Here is a 14,299-nt window from a genome sequence, read left to right as displayed (position 1 = left end):
AGAACTTGAACTTAAAAAAGTGTGATTAAACAAGTTATTAATAATCATATTTTTTGTAGCTATCAGTGTGTTAGTGTGCAATTTGATCAACCAAATAATAGAAGTTTCAACACAAAACACTCTAATGTACAATACTAATAACAAAATTGAGAAGAAACACTGTGTGCTGTGCTAGGTGCTCCCAAACTCTTTTATTCTTATAAAAACTTTTAATAGGCTATTGTACCTTATCACTATTTTTTTTTTTTTAGATAGCAATTATAACAATTAGCTACTGTCATGGAATACAAACTGAGGAAGATATTTGATGAGAAAGTTGGATATTTTTATTGTAGACTTTAGTGAAAACTGCAAGCTGGTCACGATGGTTTATTAGTTAGCGTTGTAGCAGGAAGTTCTTTTGAATTGTTTTTGCAACTAATTGGTTTTGCCGTAGGGGTGTGGCACCAAGACAAATGAATCACACTGCTGAATATGGAGCTTTTTGAAAGAGACGCTAATGAGAAATAAATCACTTGACATCACACGAGAAGAGAACGTATCTCGCTAAGAGGGGAGCATGAAAATCGGCACTCTATATTTTCATCCCTTTGAAACTGATAACACAATTATTTCATAATTGATAATGCCAGTTGTAGGAGATGTTAAAAGATGCATTAGCTTGAATTAACATCTCTTTGAATGTCAAAGATGATGATGACAACTGCACAACTTCATTTCATTTCACAACACCTCTGCTGTTGTGACAAAGTTAGACAACAAGGCATACTATTGGGACAAGTAACATTCTCATAAAAGCCTGCAAGGAGAAGGCTGTAAATTTGGGTGAAGGCAGCTTGAGTCCTTTACTGTTTCACAGAGACGGCAACTTAACAACTCAACAAACCTCAAAACTCCAGATCAAACCTCAGTGAATATCATACATGAAAACATCTTTCTAGGATATGCATCTGTAGTTGTGGGAAAGCCATGTAACAGCATAGTCCAGCTGAATCGATCAGTCGCACAGGGTCTGCTGTGGCAGCAGTGATGGACTGCCAGCCATCAGTGATCACTGGAGTGGCACTCGAATCCTTGAGATTGTTTGCCATCACGGTTGCATGACTGACATCTCAACAGGGCACATGCTACGTTCAGATGGGCGGCTATGGAGTATGCAGGCGAAAAATTGCAATTTTGAGATGAGACACATGCCAGATGGCAGCAGAATACAGAGGAGCCGACTTCTCTGCCGTATGCACGTTTATGTGTGACACTGTTCAAGCCTTTGTTGCTACATGACTGCCATGTTTGTGACTGACAGTGTCAATACTCGTTGTGAGAGCTTGTTGGTGTTGTGTGTACATTTATGTTTACAGACGCCAGAAGCACTTCGTTACTGTTCTTTGCTCTAAATCATTTTTTTTTTTTTTTTTTTTTTTTTTTTTTGTGGGAATCAGCATGGCCATGTGATCATGAAAAAATAATTAATAAATAAATAAATATGATACTAATTTATTTGCTTGACTGCTGCATACAGCTCTAATGAATAAGATACTACTAATCATACTTTGACAAGTAATCCTTTTCTAAGCTTTTATTTAAGTCTCTAACTCCTTATTAATCAATGCTGTCTACTTAAAGTGTACTATTTAACCACAATGGTAAAGCTGCTTTTGGAAAGCAATTAAAGTCCCATTGAAGAATACTGTCTCTCAGTGGTGTGGCATATAAGATTTTATTTCTCAAGATAAGTCTTTTGTACTTTGTTTGAATGCCTTCATCTCAGTGGCAGGGCTAACAAATGTGTGTAATTTTAAATCTGCCTTCTATGAAAAACAGTGATTGGCTAGTGGATTGCAGAATGCTCAGTGTCCAATCCTGTTGTCAAATTCAATAAACATAGAATGCTACTGTACTTTTTATTTATTTATTATTATTTATTTATTTTAGTTTACTTACCTTACCTTATTATGATCTTCATTGTGGTTTTCAAATGCTAGGTTGATATGCATTATTTAAAACTGTTTGATATGTGCAATTATTGGTAGATAAATATTATTAAATCAATGATAAGATTTTACACATGCATCTCAATAAATTGTCAAAAAAGTTCATTGATTTCAGTAATATAACTCAAATTGTGAAACTTGTGTATTAAATAAATTAAATGCACACAGACTGAAGTAGTTTAAGTCTTTGGTTCTTTTAATTGGGATTAATTTGACTCAAATGTGCTCACTGGATTGTTTTGTTCACTGGATTGTGAAAACTGTGATTTGTATATTTAATATTTAACTGTGATTTGTACATTTAAGAGAGAGAAGATCTGAAAGTAATAAGCTAATGTGACCTTCCATTTGTTAGCAGGATTACAAGGTCAAAAAAAAAAAAAAAAAACAGTTTTATAATCATGGGTAAACTGTTCACAATAAGATCAATAGCATGCATTAGAAAAATAACTTACATTTTGATTTTATGCCAACTTTAACTCATCCCACACTGTTTGTGCTACAGACATGAGGAGAGTGTACTATTTTAATAAGCAACTGGATTAATTTTCACCTGGCAGATGAGAGAAAAGGCAATTTTTTGAAAGCACCATTTTTCAGGAAATCAACCCACACATTGTTAACTTATAAACTTTGGCTTTAAGGCCATGACAACAACAAGAAACTGAAATTGACTCTACTTCCTGCTTATCGCATGGACTATTAAACAACTAGAAGCAACACTGTAATAGTAGCCCAATTCCTCAGGAAAACCACTTACTTAGCAACACTGTTTACAGACACAACCAAGATTGCACAGGAAAAAATATATATATATATATATACTATTTAATATATTACAGCCTAACATGTTTCACCAGCTTAAGATCCAATCAAATTCCAGATAATGTCAACTAAATTATTTCCACATGAGTAGTCTTTCAATCTAAAATGAATCACATTACGCCAGTTAAATCTGTTTTTTGTTGTCTTTAATAGCCCTTCACAAGTAGCCAAGTGGACTCAACAGAAGCAATAACAACTGAATTTTTTCACTGTTGGCAGTTCAATAAATTCAGTATGACTGTGACTGGACTCGTTTTAGAGTTGCTCTCTTTTTCTTTCTTGATTAACAGTGCTGCTATCCAATGCACAAGGCACACCCTGTGACTGAAATGTAGGTCACTATGATAGCAACCCAAAAACCTCAGCAAAGCTTCTTAGAGATATTGATCTTCTGGATTGTCCGTTCAGCTTCAGACAGAGAAGATCGATAATCCCTTTCAGCCTCTCAATATAGAAATAGTATTAAATTACTGTAGAGACTCAATAATATTATACTGCACTCTCAAACTACAACAGAATCCTGAAAAAAAAAAAAAAAAAAAACTATTCATGGTGTTGGCTCATTGCGAAAATAGTTATATGCAGTTTTTTTGCAGTAACACATTACTTAGTAACACGTTACTGTAATTTGATTACTTTTTTTATTAACAGAGTAATCTAACGCATTATAAATTTATAAAATAACATCAAATTGTTATTTGTCTATTGCACAAAAGCAACATGAGCTAATATAAAATGTAAACAATTTGCAGGCGGAAGTGAATGCAGCATTTCTATTTAGGCTAAAGTTACACGTGTTTGCGGCGTTGAGCAATGCAGTGCTGAAATTTGCGTGCTCTCGAATCCTTTCATTATGACACACAAATTGTAAACATTATGCAATATTCATTATGCTTATATTTATTGTGTTATGAAAGAGATGTGTGAGATGGCGAAGAACTGAGATGTCTTTTAGAGATTATAAATGCAGTGCTCTTTGCTGGTGCTCTGCCAAGCCATGCAGGCAGCAGCCGCTTGCTTAAGATAAAAATAGCAGTGTTCTGTGAATGTTGATGCTTTAATAACAAACATTTATACGGCAGCGTGTATGCTAGAAATGTATTAATTGAATTACTCATTACTTTTGAAATAAAGTAATCAGAACAGTAACGTGATTACTTTTAAAAGGAGTAATCAGTCATTATTAATTTGATTACATTTTCAGCGTAACTTGCCCAGCACTGGTTATATGCCATATGGGTGTTTTAACACTTTGTTTAAAAGAGTCAAGTTACTAGTTCTGGTCCCAGACAGGGTGCCTGGAGATTTATGTCGCTGTGCATGGCAGTATTTCTGCCCTCTTTGGCCTGCCAGTAGTGTATTCTGAAAGGCACATAACCCAAATTGTTCTACCAAAATACATTCAAAACTGGTTGTTCTTAAGGAGCTCTGCATGGGCCCACTCTGGAGATTTTCAGACAGCTGTTTTATCAGCGGTGTACCGGATTCCTCAAAAGCAACGCCCACCAGATCATATGATATAAAGAGTTAATTAGTGCGCCCAACTCATCTCTCCTCAAACTTGGAGGATGATGACAAACCCAGCTCTCCAGAGAGCCAGTTTTCTTTGCAGAGGCTCTGCATGCAGAATACAGCATCTCTGTGTATTTCAGAACAGACAACACCCAGAGGCTCTTGACATGAAAATAAATGGAGATGTTCCTGTCTGTGTCCTTGAGCAGAGAATCATCTTACTACTCCCTATATGCAACCCTTAAACCACTCCAGTGACCTTTCACCACATCCACACCAGCAGGATGTTAACCCTACAGCTAAAATTTTATCTATTTTCTAAAATAAGTAAATAAATAAAACTGAGACATCAACTAATAAATCGCTTACTTATTCAAGTCATACTAGGGGTGTGTCGATTCTGCAATTTTACGAATAGTATAGTGATTCTCTATGGAATCGATTCTGAGCTTAGTTTTTAACAGCAGATGGTACTGTGTGCTTTAGAAACAGCCATACTTCACTTGCTTCCAGTTCCTTACACACAAACCACTTGAACCTAAAATAATCATTCATAAAAATTTACATTTAACCTACATCATAAAAACCAAGGTCCAAGTACATTTATCCACTTACATTTCTCAGCCGAATTCACAAGTGCCCTTCATCGTGAGTATTTAAGTGTGTGGTTAAAAACTAGCCTAGAGCACTGTCTGTTGTTAAAAACTAAGCTCAGAATCGAATCCAGAGAGACTTCACCATTAAATTCAAATGTTAACATGAATGTAAGATTATCTCTTCTTCTTGTCCTTATAAATGCTCCCAGTAACTAGAGAGTTCTCTATTCCAAAATCCACTGAGGTTCCTTATACTTCTAAGATACCTTGTATTCACAGTGTTGTAATGTGTATCTTTCATGGTTAAGACAATTGCCATGGAAAACCATAGAAAAATAACATTCATTGAAGACAAAACACAGAAACTGAGGGCTTATAAGGAAGGCAAACTTAGCAGCAAACGAGATAAATACAACACAGGTAATCAGAACAAACGATAACTAAATGAGAATAGTAACAGAACCAAATAAAGGCAGACAGGAACTAAACACAAACAGACATGTTACACACACACACACAAATATACACACACACATTGGTTTCACAAACCTTTAAGGGGTGCGGTTATCCCTATTGCTTGTACACTTCTTTCACAGAGCTCTGTGAACAGCCAGTCTCTTTTGCAATGCTCTTTTGTGTCTTGCCCTTCTTGTGCAAGATGTCAATGGTCGTCTTTTGGACAACTGTCAAGTCAGCAGCCTTCCCCATGTTTGTGCAGCCTAGAGAACTAGACTGAGGCCATTTAAAGGCCTTTGCAGTTGTTTTGAGTTGATTAGCTGATTAGAGTGTGGCACCAGGTGTCTTCAATATTGAACCTTTTCACAATATTCTAATTTTCTGAGATACTGAATTTGGAATTTTCCTTAGTTGTCAGTCATAAACATCAAAGTTAAAATAAATAAACATCTGAAATATATCAGTCTGTGTGTAATTAATTAATATAATATACAAGTTTTACTTTTTGAATGGAATTAGTTAAATAAATAAACTTTTTGATGATATTATAATTATATGACCAGCACCTGTAAGTTCAGTTTCCCATGCACTTCTCTTGAGCCTGTAGCGAGTGTTGCAATTCAATCGCCAAATGAGCTTCCACTCCAGTTATAATGCTGCTTTAGAATGACAGTAATGCAGCTCACTAGGTTTTGGAACAGAGCATATGCGTGTGTGTGTGTGTGTGTGTGTGTGTGTGTGGGTGGGTGGGTGGTTGAGTGTTTTAAGCTATGTTTCCCTCTCGGAGTGACACATCCATGGAGTTTTTCCTTTTTTTGGATGCCAACAGATAAGCCTTGGATCCTTTCTAAATTACAGCCTCACAGAGTCAAAGTCCGCAGCTGAGCCTGAATGTTATCGCCCTGCCACTCTACAAGTACCTATCCATTTTTGTTCTGTCGAGCGAAACTGTTTTAACAATTTCCTAAGAGTCTACAGCTCCCCTTCCTATAATTATTTAGAAGGTGATAATGGAGAAAGGCAGTGTCCAAAAACATCTGATGTCTTTACTACACATAGATATGTGGTGTATCATGCTCTGATACCAATCTGAATATCAATATTAAATGCAGGCGGATTGAACTACCCAAGGCTTGATGATAAATCCACATATGATATACTGGCCTCTTGTCTAAACATTCAGTTTCTTTTTAGTGTGATTGTCTATGTGCTGTAAAATATTGTAGTCTATTGGTTGCTCTGGACAATATGAACTCAAGCATGAGTACACAAGGATCCCTCAGGGAATATAACAAAGGAATAAGACTTCCCATTACCACATGCAGAGGTTTGCAGCTATACAGACTGTAAGTATGTAAAAGCTGTTTTTTTTTATATATATATTTACTTAGTCCAGAACACAGATGCATTTATCTGGACCAACCTGAAAAATAGTTTTAGCATAAGTTATATATATAATGCTTTCAGACGATATTCCTGATTTTGACATTTTAAATGTAACTGAAATATGATGTCGATAAACAGTTTTTGTTAGAGTTTGAGAGTTTTCAGTCTTAGCTGTGGTGCTATGTACCAAAATTGCCACCTATTGAACTGAATTAACTTAGTCACCATGAAATAATTTTTATGGAATATTGCAGTATTTATTAAAAAGGTATGGCTTATAAATGTATGAACATCAGGTGTTTTTTGTTTCTTTCATGGATCTATCCTTGTAATAAAATAATAAAATAATAAAATAACTTAACTTTACACTTGCAAAGACATCTCTTCTCAGATGGTATTTCCATGTAACTGGAGAACAGCAGTAGCGAAAGACATCAATCAAAAAATGCAATAAATTACTGATGAAAAAAAAAAAAACTCAGAATAGGGAAGAAAAAGAACATTTCGACATTCCGACTTTAAAAGCACTTGGATATACACATTACAGATTTTTAAAAACCTCAAACCCAAAGCGGGGTGTTAAGCAGTAAATAAAATAAAATAAAATAAAAACCTGAAAAAAATAAACAACTTAATTGTATTCTATATTATTTTATTCTCACTATTAACTGGAGTGTATATTACTATCATATACACACTTTACGTCCTCTACGTTCCACAAAGTACTAAAAAGCAGAATATGTTAGCAGCCTCATATTCCCTGACATCCTCTCAGATTTTTACTGCCACATTTTCTTTTTTGTTTTCTTGTTTTTCTTTTTTTTTCTTTTTTTTTGAAATGCAAAAATCCAGTGCATGCATATTATTTGCATACAGTTCACATTAAATGCCCAACACCAATTGTAATGATGGAACACTATTAATACTATTTAAACTAAACAACTCAGTATAGTACAATCTAATTTTAGCATTATTTATGCAAATAGCACATGCCTGAAGGCCCTTTTATATGGTGGGGAAATGGACAAATGAAGTTATAAATTTGACTCCATTCCATTCTTGAATGTGAGCAAAAAGTCCTCATCTCTTTAGGAGCCTCTGACCGTGGGTGGGAGTAATGATGTTCTTATATTTCACGGTGAGATGAGAACTGCTCCCCCGAGTCCCCGGGGGTGGGGGTCGTTAATTCAGTGTGTGGCTGCAGGGCATGGCCTAGCTCCTTTCCATTCACTGTCCCTGAGTTGCCATTGCTCCAATTACATTCTGCCGTTGTCAGAAATCATCTCTTAAAAGCCGCTTCTTCATCATCACCTTTATCATCAAATCTGACACTAGATCAGTTAATTTCCCCAAAAAGTAAAGTGATCACAATCTTTTAAATGGACGGTGAAAACCAGTAAATGGTTTATGCTGAGGGCAACCTCACTGGATCTAATTTAGCATCAGGAACTAGATCAGAGGTTTAAGTTCATCTGATATCCTGAAGACACTTATTTCTGTGGCATAACCAACAGACAATGACCCTATGCTTGTTTCCCGACGCATATGACATACTTACATATATCATATACTTACATATACCATAAGATTTCAAATTCTCATAGTCAGCCAGCACATGTTCGGCATGATTTATAAATAAACTTAAATAAGTTTTGGTTGGGCATAAGAATAATAGGCTCAGGTTCTGCTAGCATTTGTCATTCAGTGAATTCAGCCTTAATGGGTGTTTTTGTTCTGTGTAATTAAGGAATGTCTGGGAGCATTTTCAAACACCAATCAATGAGTCTATTAAATTATTTGGTCTTCAAGAAAACAATTACACTCGCTCTTGCATATGCTTGCTAAAATGCACATACTGTATAAATCTAAATATGGTGTTATCTACTTTAAATTTTTTCCCACCCCAATTTCTCACAGTCCAATAAAGTTGGACATACTATTTAAATATTTCCATATTGATTGCTTTTATCATTAATAAATATTAACTATACAATTGTCCAGCTCTAATCTTCTAAATGTGACTATAAAGACAGAAGGTAATAACATATTTACATCACCATCATAATTTTCTGTAAAGATGATTTGAAAAAATTAAAAAAATATTTTAAAAAAAATTGTTTCTTCCTCACTATCTGTCCCTGTGCACTGTAGAACCCAGCAAATACTATCAGCTCTGATGTTACAATCGTTTGCCACCAAAATCAGTATTATTGGTCGTGACACATTAGTTTCATAATAAGATGATAGATGGTTACACATGTTTGACAGAATTTGACAAATCTGTTTCAGATTGGCCCCTAAACAGCAGGTTTGTTCTCTTTCCGAATTCAGTTGAGAAATTGCAGTGTATGTTTATGTATTTATGTTTTTACCTTATTTGACAATCTTTTGGACATTATGGGGCTTTTTAGCTAAATTTAAAATCAGTATTCATTTTAATGCTTAATTTATTATTATTATTATTATTCCTTTTCAGTTGTGATTTTTTTTTACTATTCTGTATATTTTATTCTGAATACATAAGCATAATTAGTGAATAATGGTGCAAATAAAAATTTAAAATGTATCAGTTTTGTGTGTGTGTGTGTGTGTGTGTGCAGCCTGTCCTCCAACAAAAAACGACCATATAGGTTGTTTGTGCAAGAATTTATTATGACCTATATTTACGTTTTAAAGTTAAGCGCCCTCTAGCGGGTGTAAAAATAATGACAGTATTGCGTTGCGTCTGTCGTGATGAATTGACGTATAACGTCATTACCAATCAAAACATACGTTTATTTAAATGCAATGTGTGGGCGTTTTACATCTCACAGTATTTCCTACATATTTTACTAGGTGGCTTATTCGTTCAAATGACAACACCTAACCCCACCCCTAAACCTAACCCTCACAGAAATCATGCTAAATTATGATTTATTGAGCATATAAATTTTCGTGCACGTCCATTCCTGGGATCGAACCCACGATAGCATGATTACATATCAAGGTATAACACAATAATCTACTAACTGAGCTACACGAAACGCAAATCAGAGTGCAAATAAAAGAGTACAAAACATTAATATGCACAATTAATATGCTCAATAAGGCACAATTGTAGCTCTGATGGGTGGAATTTCAGGGATTTGGACAAACGACCTATACAAGCGTATTGGTTGGAGGACAGGCTTGTGTGTGTGTGTGTGTGTGTGTGTGTGTGTGTGTGTGTGTGTGTGTGTGTTTGTGTGTGTGTGTGTGTGTGTTTGTGTGTGTGTGTGTGTGTGTGTGCGTGTGTGTGTGTGAGTGGTTCAGCTTCAACAATTTGTCAGGTAGTGTCCAAATTCTTAATTTTGCTCAACTTACTTTTTTTTTTTTTATTTATTTATAATAATACTAATAATAATAATAATTATTATTATTATTATTGTTATTAGTATTATTATTATTATTATTGCATTTAATGCCAAAACAATTGGTAAAAAACCTATGATTGTATATAACCTGCATGTAGGTGCTTCCCAACTTAAAAACAACAAACAAATAACATATAAGCATCCTGCAAATATATCATCGAGAACTGGTGTAATGCTCATTACCAGACTGATGTATGTATATGCAGGGTCCAGGATTCTTCAAAGAGGGCTCTGTCAAATTGGGTCCAGTGGGTGAGAGGCTTTAACTGTAAGTTCATTAGGGAAATATATCTAATCCCTTGTGGGCTAAGGCAGTTTAAGTATTTTCTGCCAGTCACAGAGATTAGGCTGGTAGCACTTCTAGCCTGCCGTTCCTCTGATTGAGTGGACGTCAGTTAAACCCAGAGGTCTCTGCAGCATTTTTATTGTAGACTTTTATTCTGGAGGGCCCTTTCAGAGTTTGCATAATCTCTGTCTTTTGAGAATTCAAATTATAATTGCCAGACAGACAGAGATTACACAGTCTAAGGCTAGATAATGTCAGCTCCTTAAAATGAGCAGTACAGCAAGGAGCAGATGAGCTGAAAACTTTAAACAGACATAATGAACTCATACGCATGTCCTCACATATCACAGAACTGTGGAATTAACTACTGAAATGGTAACCACCATTCGATACACCATTTACTTTTCTTTCTATAGAATAACTGTTTAACTGCATACATTAGAAATAGGGAAGACAAATGAGGCAGAGCAGTTCAGAGCACACTGGCATACAAATGATGGTGGCATCATGGGAAATTTGCGTCAACAGACTTACACTGACACCAGCAGAAGTGTGTGTGTTTGCAAGTGCACAAGCCCTGCTATGCTTGGGTAGCCCATGAAAAGATGGTAAACCATCTGTACAGCCCACTGCAATGCTATGAGAGCCTTTTAAGTGGTCTAAGCTAAGAAGGTGGATGTAAGGTTAATCAGGGGCCAATTGGAATTAATTGTCTGAGAGGTGGAGTCACTTTAAAAGTTGACCATTGGTTTGATCTCTGACTGTATGGTTTCCATTTGATGGTATAATCTTGAGGCATTTCTTCTGATTTGTGTGTATTAAAATTATTTACATCAGAGGCAAACACCTATTTAAACATTATATTATATTTTGTAATCATAGACAGTACACTAATTAAAGACTTCAATGGCTTGATTTGCTGTTATAATTCACTACTGCTCACAACTGCAGCCTTTGTTTTCAGTTATATTCAGAAAGGTTGGGAGCATGTACACAAAGGGAGGGGACTTATTAGAGCTGCAGTGCACGTGAGTCCTAATCAAATTGGCTTTGTGCTAGAAGCTTGTTCATCTAATGAATCTGTTCCTCAGACACACTGAATGAGATGGCCCTCAAGGTGAATGCTCTTTTTGCCTTCCCAATCATCAATGACATCTGCCAGAGAGTCTCATTAAGGTCCCATGAAACAGTTTTCTCATTCAAGTGGCATCTTTGTGATCTATTGGTAGATAATGACAAGCAAGTAAAACTGCACAAAAGGTGCTGTCCGTGGTGCTGAAATTCCCAGCCCTCTGTTCCCCTGCGCACTTGTGTGGTAGGTTTTCTTGCAAAGACTATAATTATCTGAGCCAGTGTGAACTCGGGTGGTATTGTGCCACTTGATGGCCACCCTGTGCATGCGAATTATATGTTTTACTAGGTTGTAATAGCATTGTAGCAAGTGCAATAGAATAATTAGGCAGCCATGATTAGAAACTCAACTGCCACTCCCATAAACACAGGTGAGTACAAATGATATCAGTTTGCATAAGCTTACTATATATAGCCTACAACACTATGTGAATTGTGTATTGCCTGTTTGTGCATTGGAAATAACACAATGAAAACAAGCAATTATCAATAACCCGTTGGAATAAGGCAAATTGTACCTGAATTATCAACTAATGATTAAAAAAAAAAAAAAAAAAAAAGAAAAGAAAAAACGCCAATGATGGACATGTTGTATATTTTTAATCTACCCAACTCTCCTTATCCCAAGTAACTAAACAATTCTGGGAGTGCAAGGACCCCTTCTTCAGGATCGAGGATTATGTGTAGTTAAAGAAGGCACGTTAAATGCAGAGTTGTTGTACAACTGTAATCGGATGTGTTAGTAATGGTTTTTAAATTATTTTACAAATATCAGGTGCTCAATAATCAACGTGACAAGCCCTTCACCTACCTTAAACATTGGAAACGGATCCATTCGCCTTGATTCCACTTAATTCTAAACGGAGACGCTTTAAAGCCTTTGCGGTTTCAACACATCTTCTTTTCTTGTTTCGTGTAAAGAAAAGCAAAGAAACATAGCAAATGACATTTTTTTGCACACCGACCTGCGCTGAAATCCGAGTCCTAACACATCATTCTTGAGTAGTTTCCACCAAGTTGAATTGAAAACCGCCTCACGGACTTCTAAATAAAGATCAAGACAAGTATCCCGGATCTCTCGTTAAAATGTGTATTCCTCTCCGAACGCCATCCGTTTATTCCCGCATTTCAGTTGTTGTCTGTTTCCCCATTGTCTGGCAGTGAATCCATTAACGCACCAGCAATTCCTTTCACAATCTAAAGCGATATCCAGATAGAGCCCGAGGAAAGCGATTGAACCTAGTTTTAGAAAGAATGGGTTGCGCGGAGCCCAGGTCAGTTTTGAGCATGCACCGATCGCGTTTAGACCTTGATCGAAAGCTCTACAGAGCTGTGCAAATCTGTAGATGGCACAAACGAGTCACAACGGACATGGTGCGTTGCAGGGACAACTCCGAGAAGCTTATCATGATCATAATAATGTACAGACGGACGTATGTATGGCGCATGCCAAGGCGTCCGGATTTACGCATTATCTGTACGTTCAATGAAGCTACATAGTCTTTGCACGAATGGTCGATCTGGGCTGACTGCGCTTAGACGCAGGATGTCCGTTTGTGTCGGATCAACGTGAATTGAGAGTATACGGATTATCTCTGCCTTTACTTAACCTAGATAATTAGTATTTAATAGATTGATCAGATTTATCCCAATTAACTTACTTGCAATACATAGAAAGCATGTAATGTCTTCTATACCAATAGATAAATAAAAACAAATAAATAAAATCATTGTTAGTAGCTATTCATTAAACTGCATCAAATAGCACAATTATATCATTTTCTTGTGTAAAAGTATTTTTCTACTATTGTTTCTAAGTGCTTCATAATTGTCAATATTACAATTCTGATATACAACAGTAAGTTTCATCCCTTGAATTTGATTGGTCAATCGTTGTTCTAAAGAAAGAATATATTTCCAAGAACCAAACAGTTGAAGGTATTCATTGGCTCCATAGTATTTATTTATTTATTTGTTTGTTTTCCCATACTATGTAAGTCAATGTCTAGTGTCTACTATTTTTTTCCAAACAGTCTTCAGAATATTATATTGTGTGTTCAGAAGAAGAAATACTCAAGGAAGAGACATGAGATATATATCTATAAAACATGTCACATGTTTACTTTTAAACTAAACAATTGCTACCAAAAACAAATATTCTGTTATAAAGTAATCCATATGAACACAACACGATGTCCAGTCTTTCACGTCTATGTGTAATATACAATTATATTTATTTTATCAACGTTTAGCAGAGCACCAACATACGTATTTACCTCAAAGCTAAAATAAATAAATCAATCAATCAATCAATCAATAAATTGCATTTGAGATGTGCCATGTTCATTATTTTTTTTATACACACACACACACAATCAATTTACAATGATAGTCTGTGGGGAAAGGAATTAAAATTATCTTGGGAACTGTTAATGGGTTAATAGTTTTGCTTTCAGCTGTATATCTTTGCCACCTAATCGCCATAGGAGTGGCATGGATGTTTCTTCCATATCAGTGGCAGAAAAGTGATAAATGGGTAAATCTTATATGGTGTCACTCAGCATCAGGATGGACATATAAAACTTGTAACTCCTTGTCAAGAGAATACACCATAATCACCTTTTTTTTGTTTGTTTGTTTGTTTGTTTGTTTGTTTTAAATTCAAGAATGGTCATTTTCAAGTTGTGAAAAGTGACAAGTAAAAAGAAAGAAAGGCACTGCTCA

At 35.6% G+C, this 14,299-nt stretch overlaps 1 protein-coding gene across 1 annotated transcript in view; it reads right to left on the bottom strand.

Annotated features, from left to right (window-relative positions):
* The window catches only part of LOC113060533 (leucine-rich repeat and fibronectin type-III domain-containing protein 2-like), a 102,595-nt gene extending 89,473 nt beyond the window's left edge, over positions 1-13,122 (bottom strand). The window contains exon 1 of the mRNA XM_026229519.1: positions 12,387-13,122. The gene's annotated coding sequence lies outside the window, so the exon portion shown is untranslated. The remainder of the gene's footprint in view (positions 1-12,386) is intronic.
* Positions 13,123-14,299: the final 1,177 nt, after the last annotated feature.

This window comes from Carassius auratus, chromosome 42, assembly GCF_003368295.1.
Source record: "Carassius auratus strain Wakin chromosome 42, ASM336829v1, whole genome shotgun sequence".
NCBI classification, from domain to species: Eukaryota; Metazoa; Chordata; class Actinopteri; order Cypriniformes; family Cyprinidae; genus Carassius; species Carassius auratus.
Note: the sequence above shows the minus strand (reverse complement) of the source record. Positions and strands in the feature narration are given on the sequence as shown.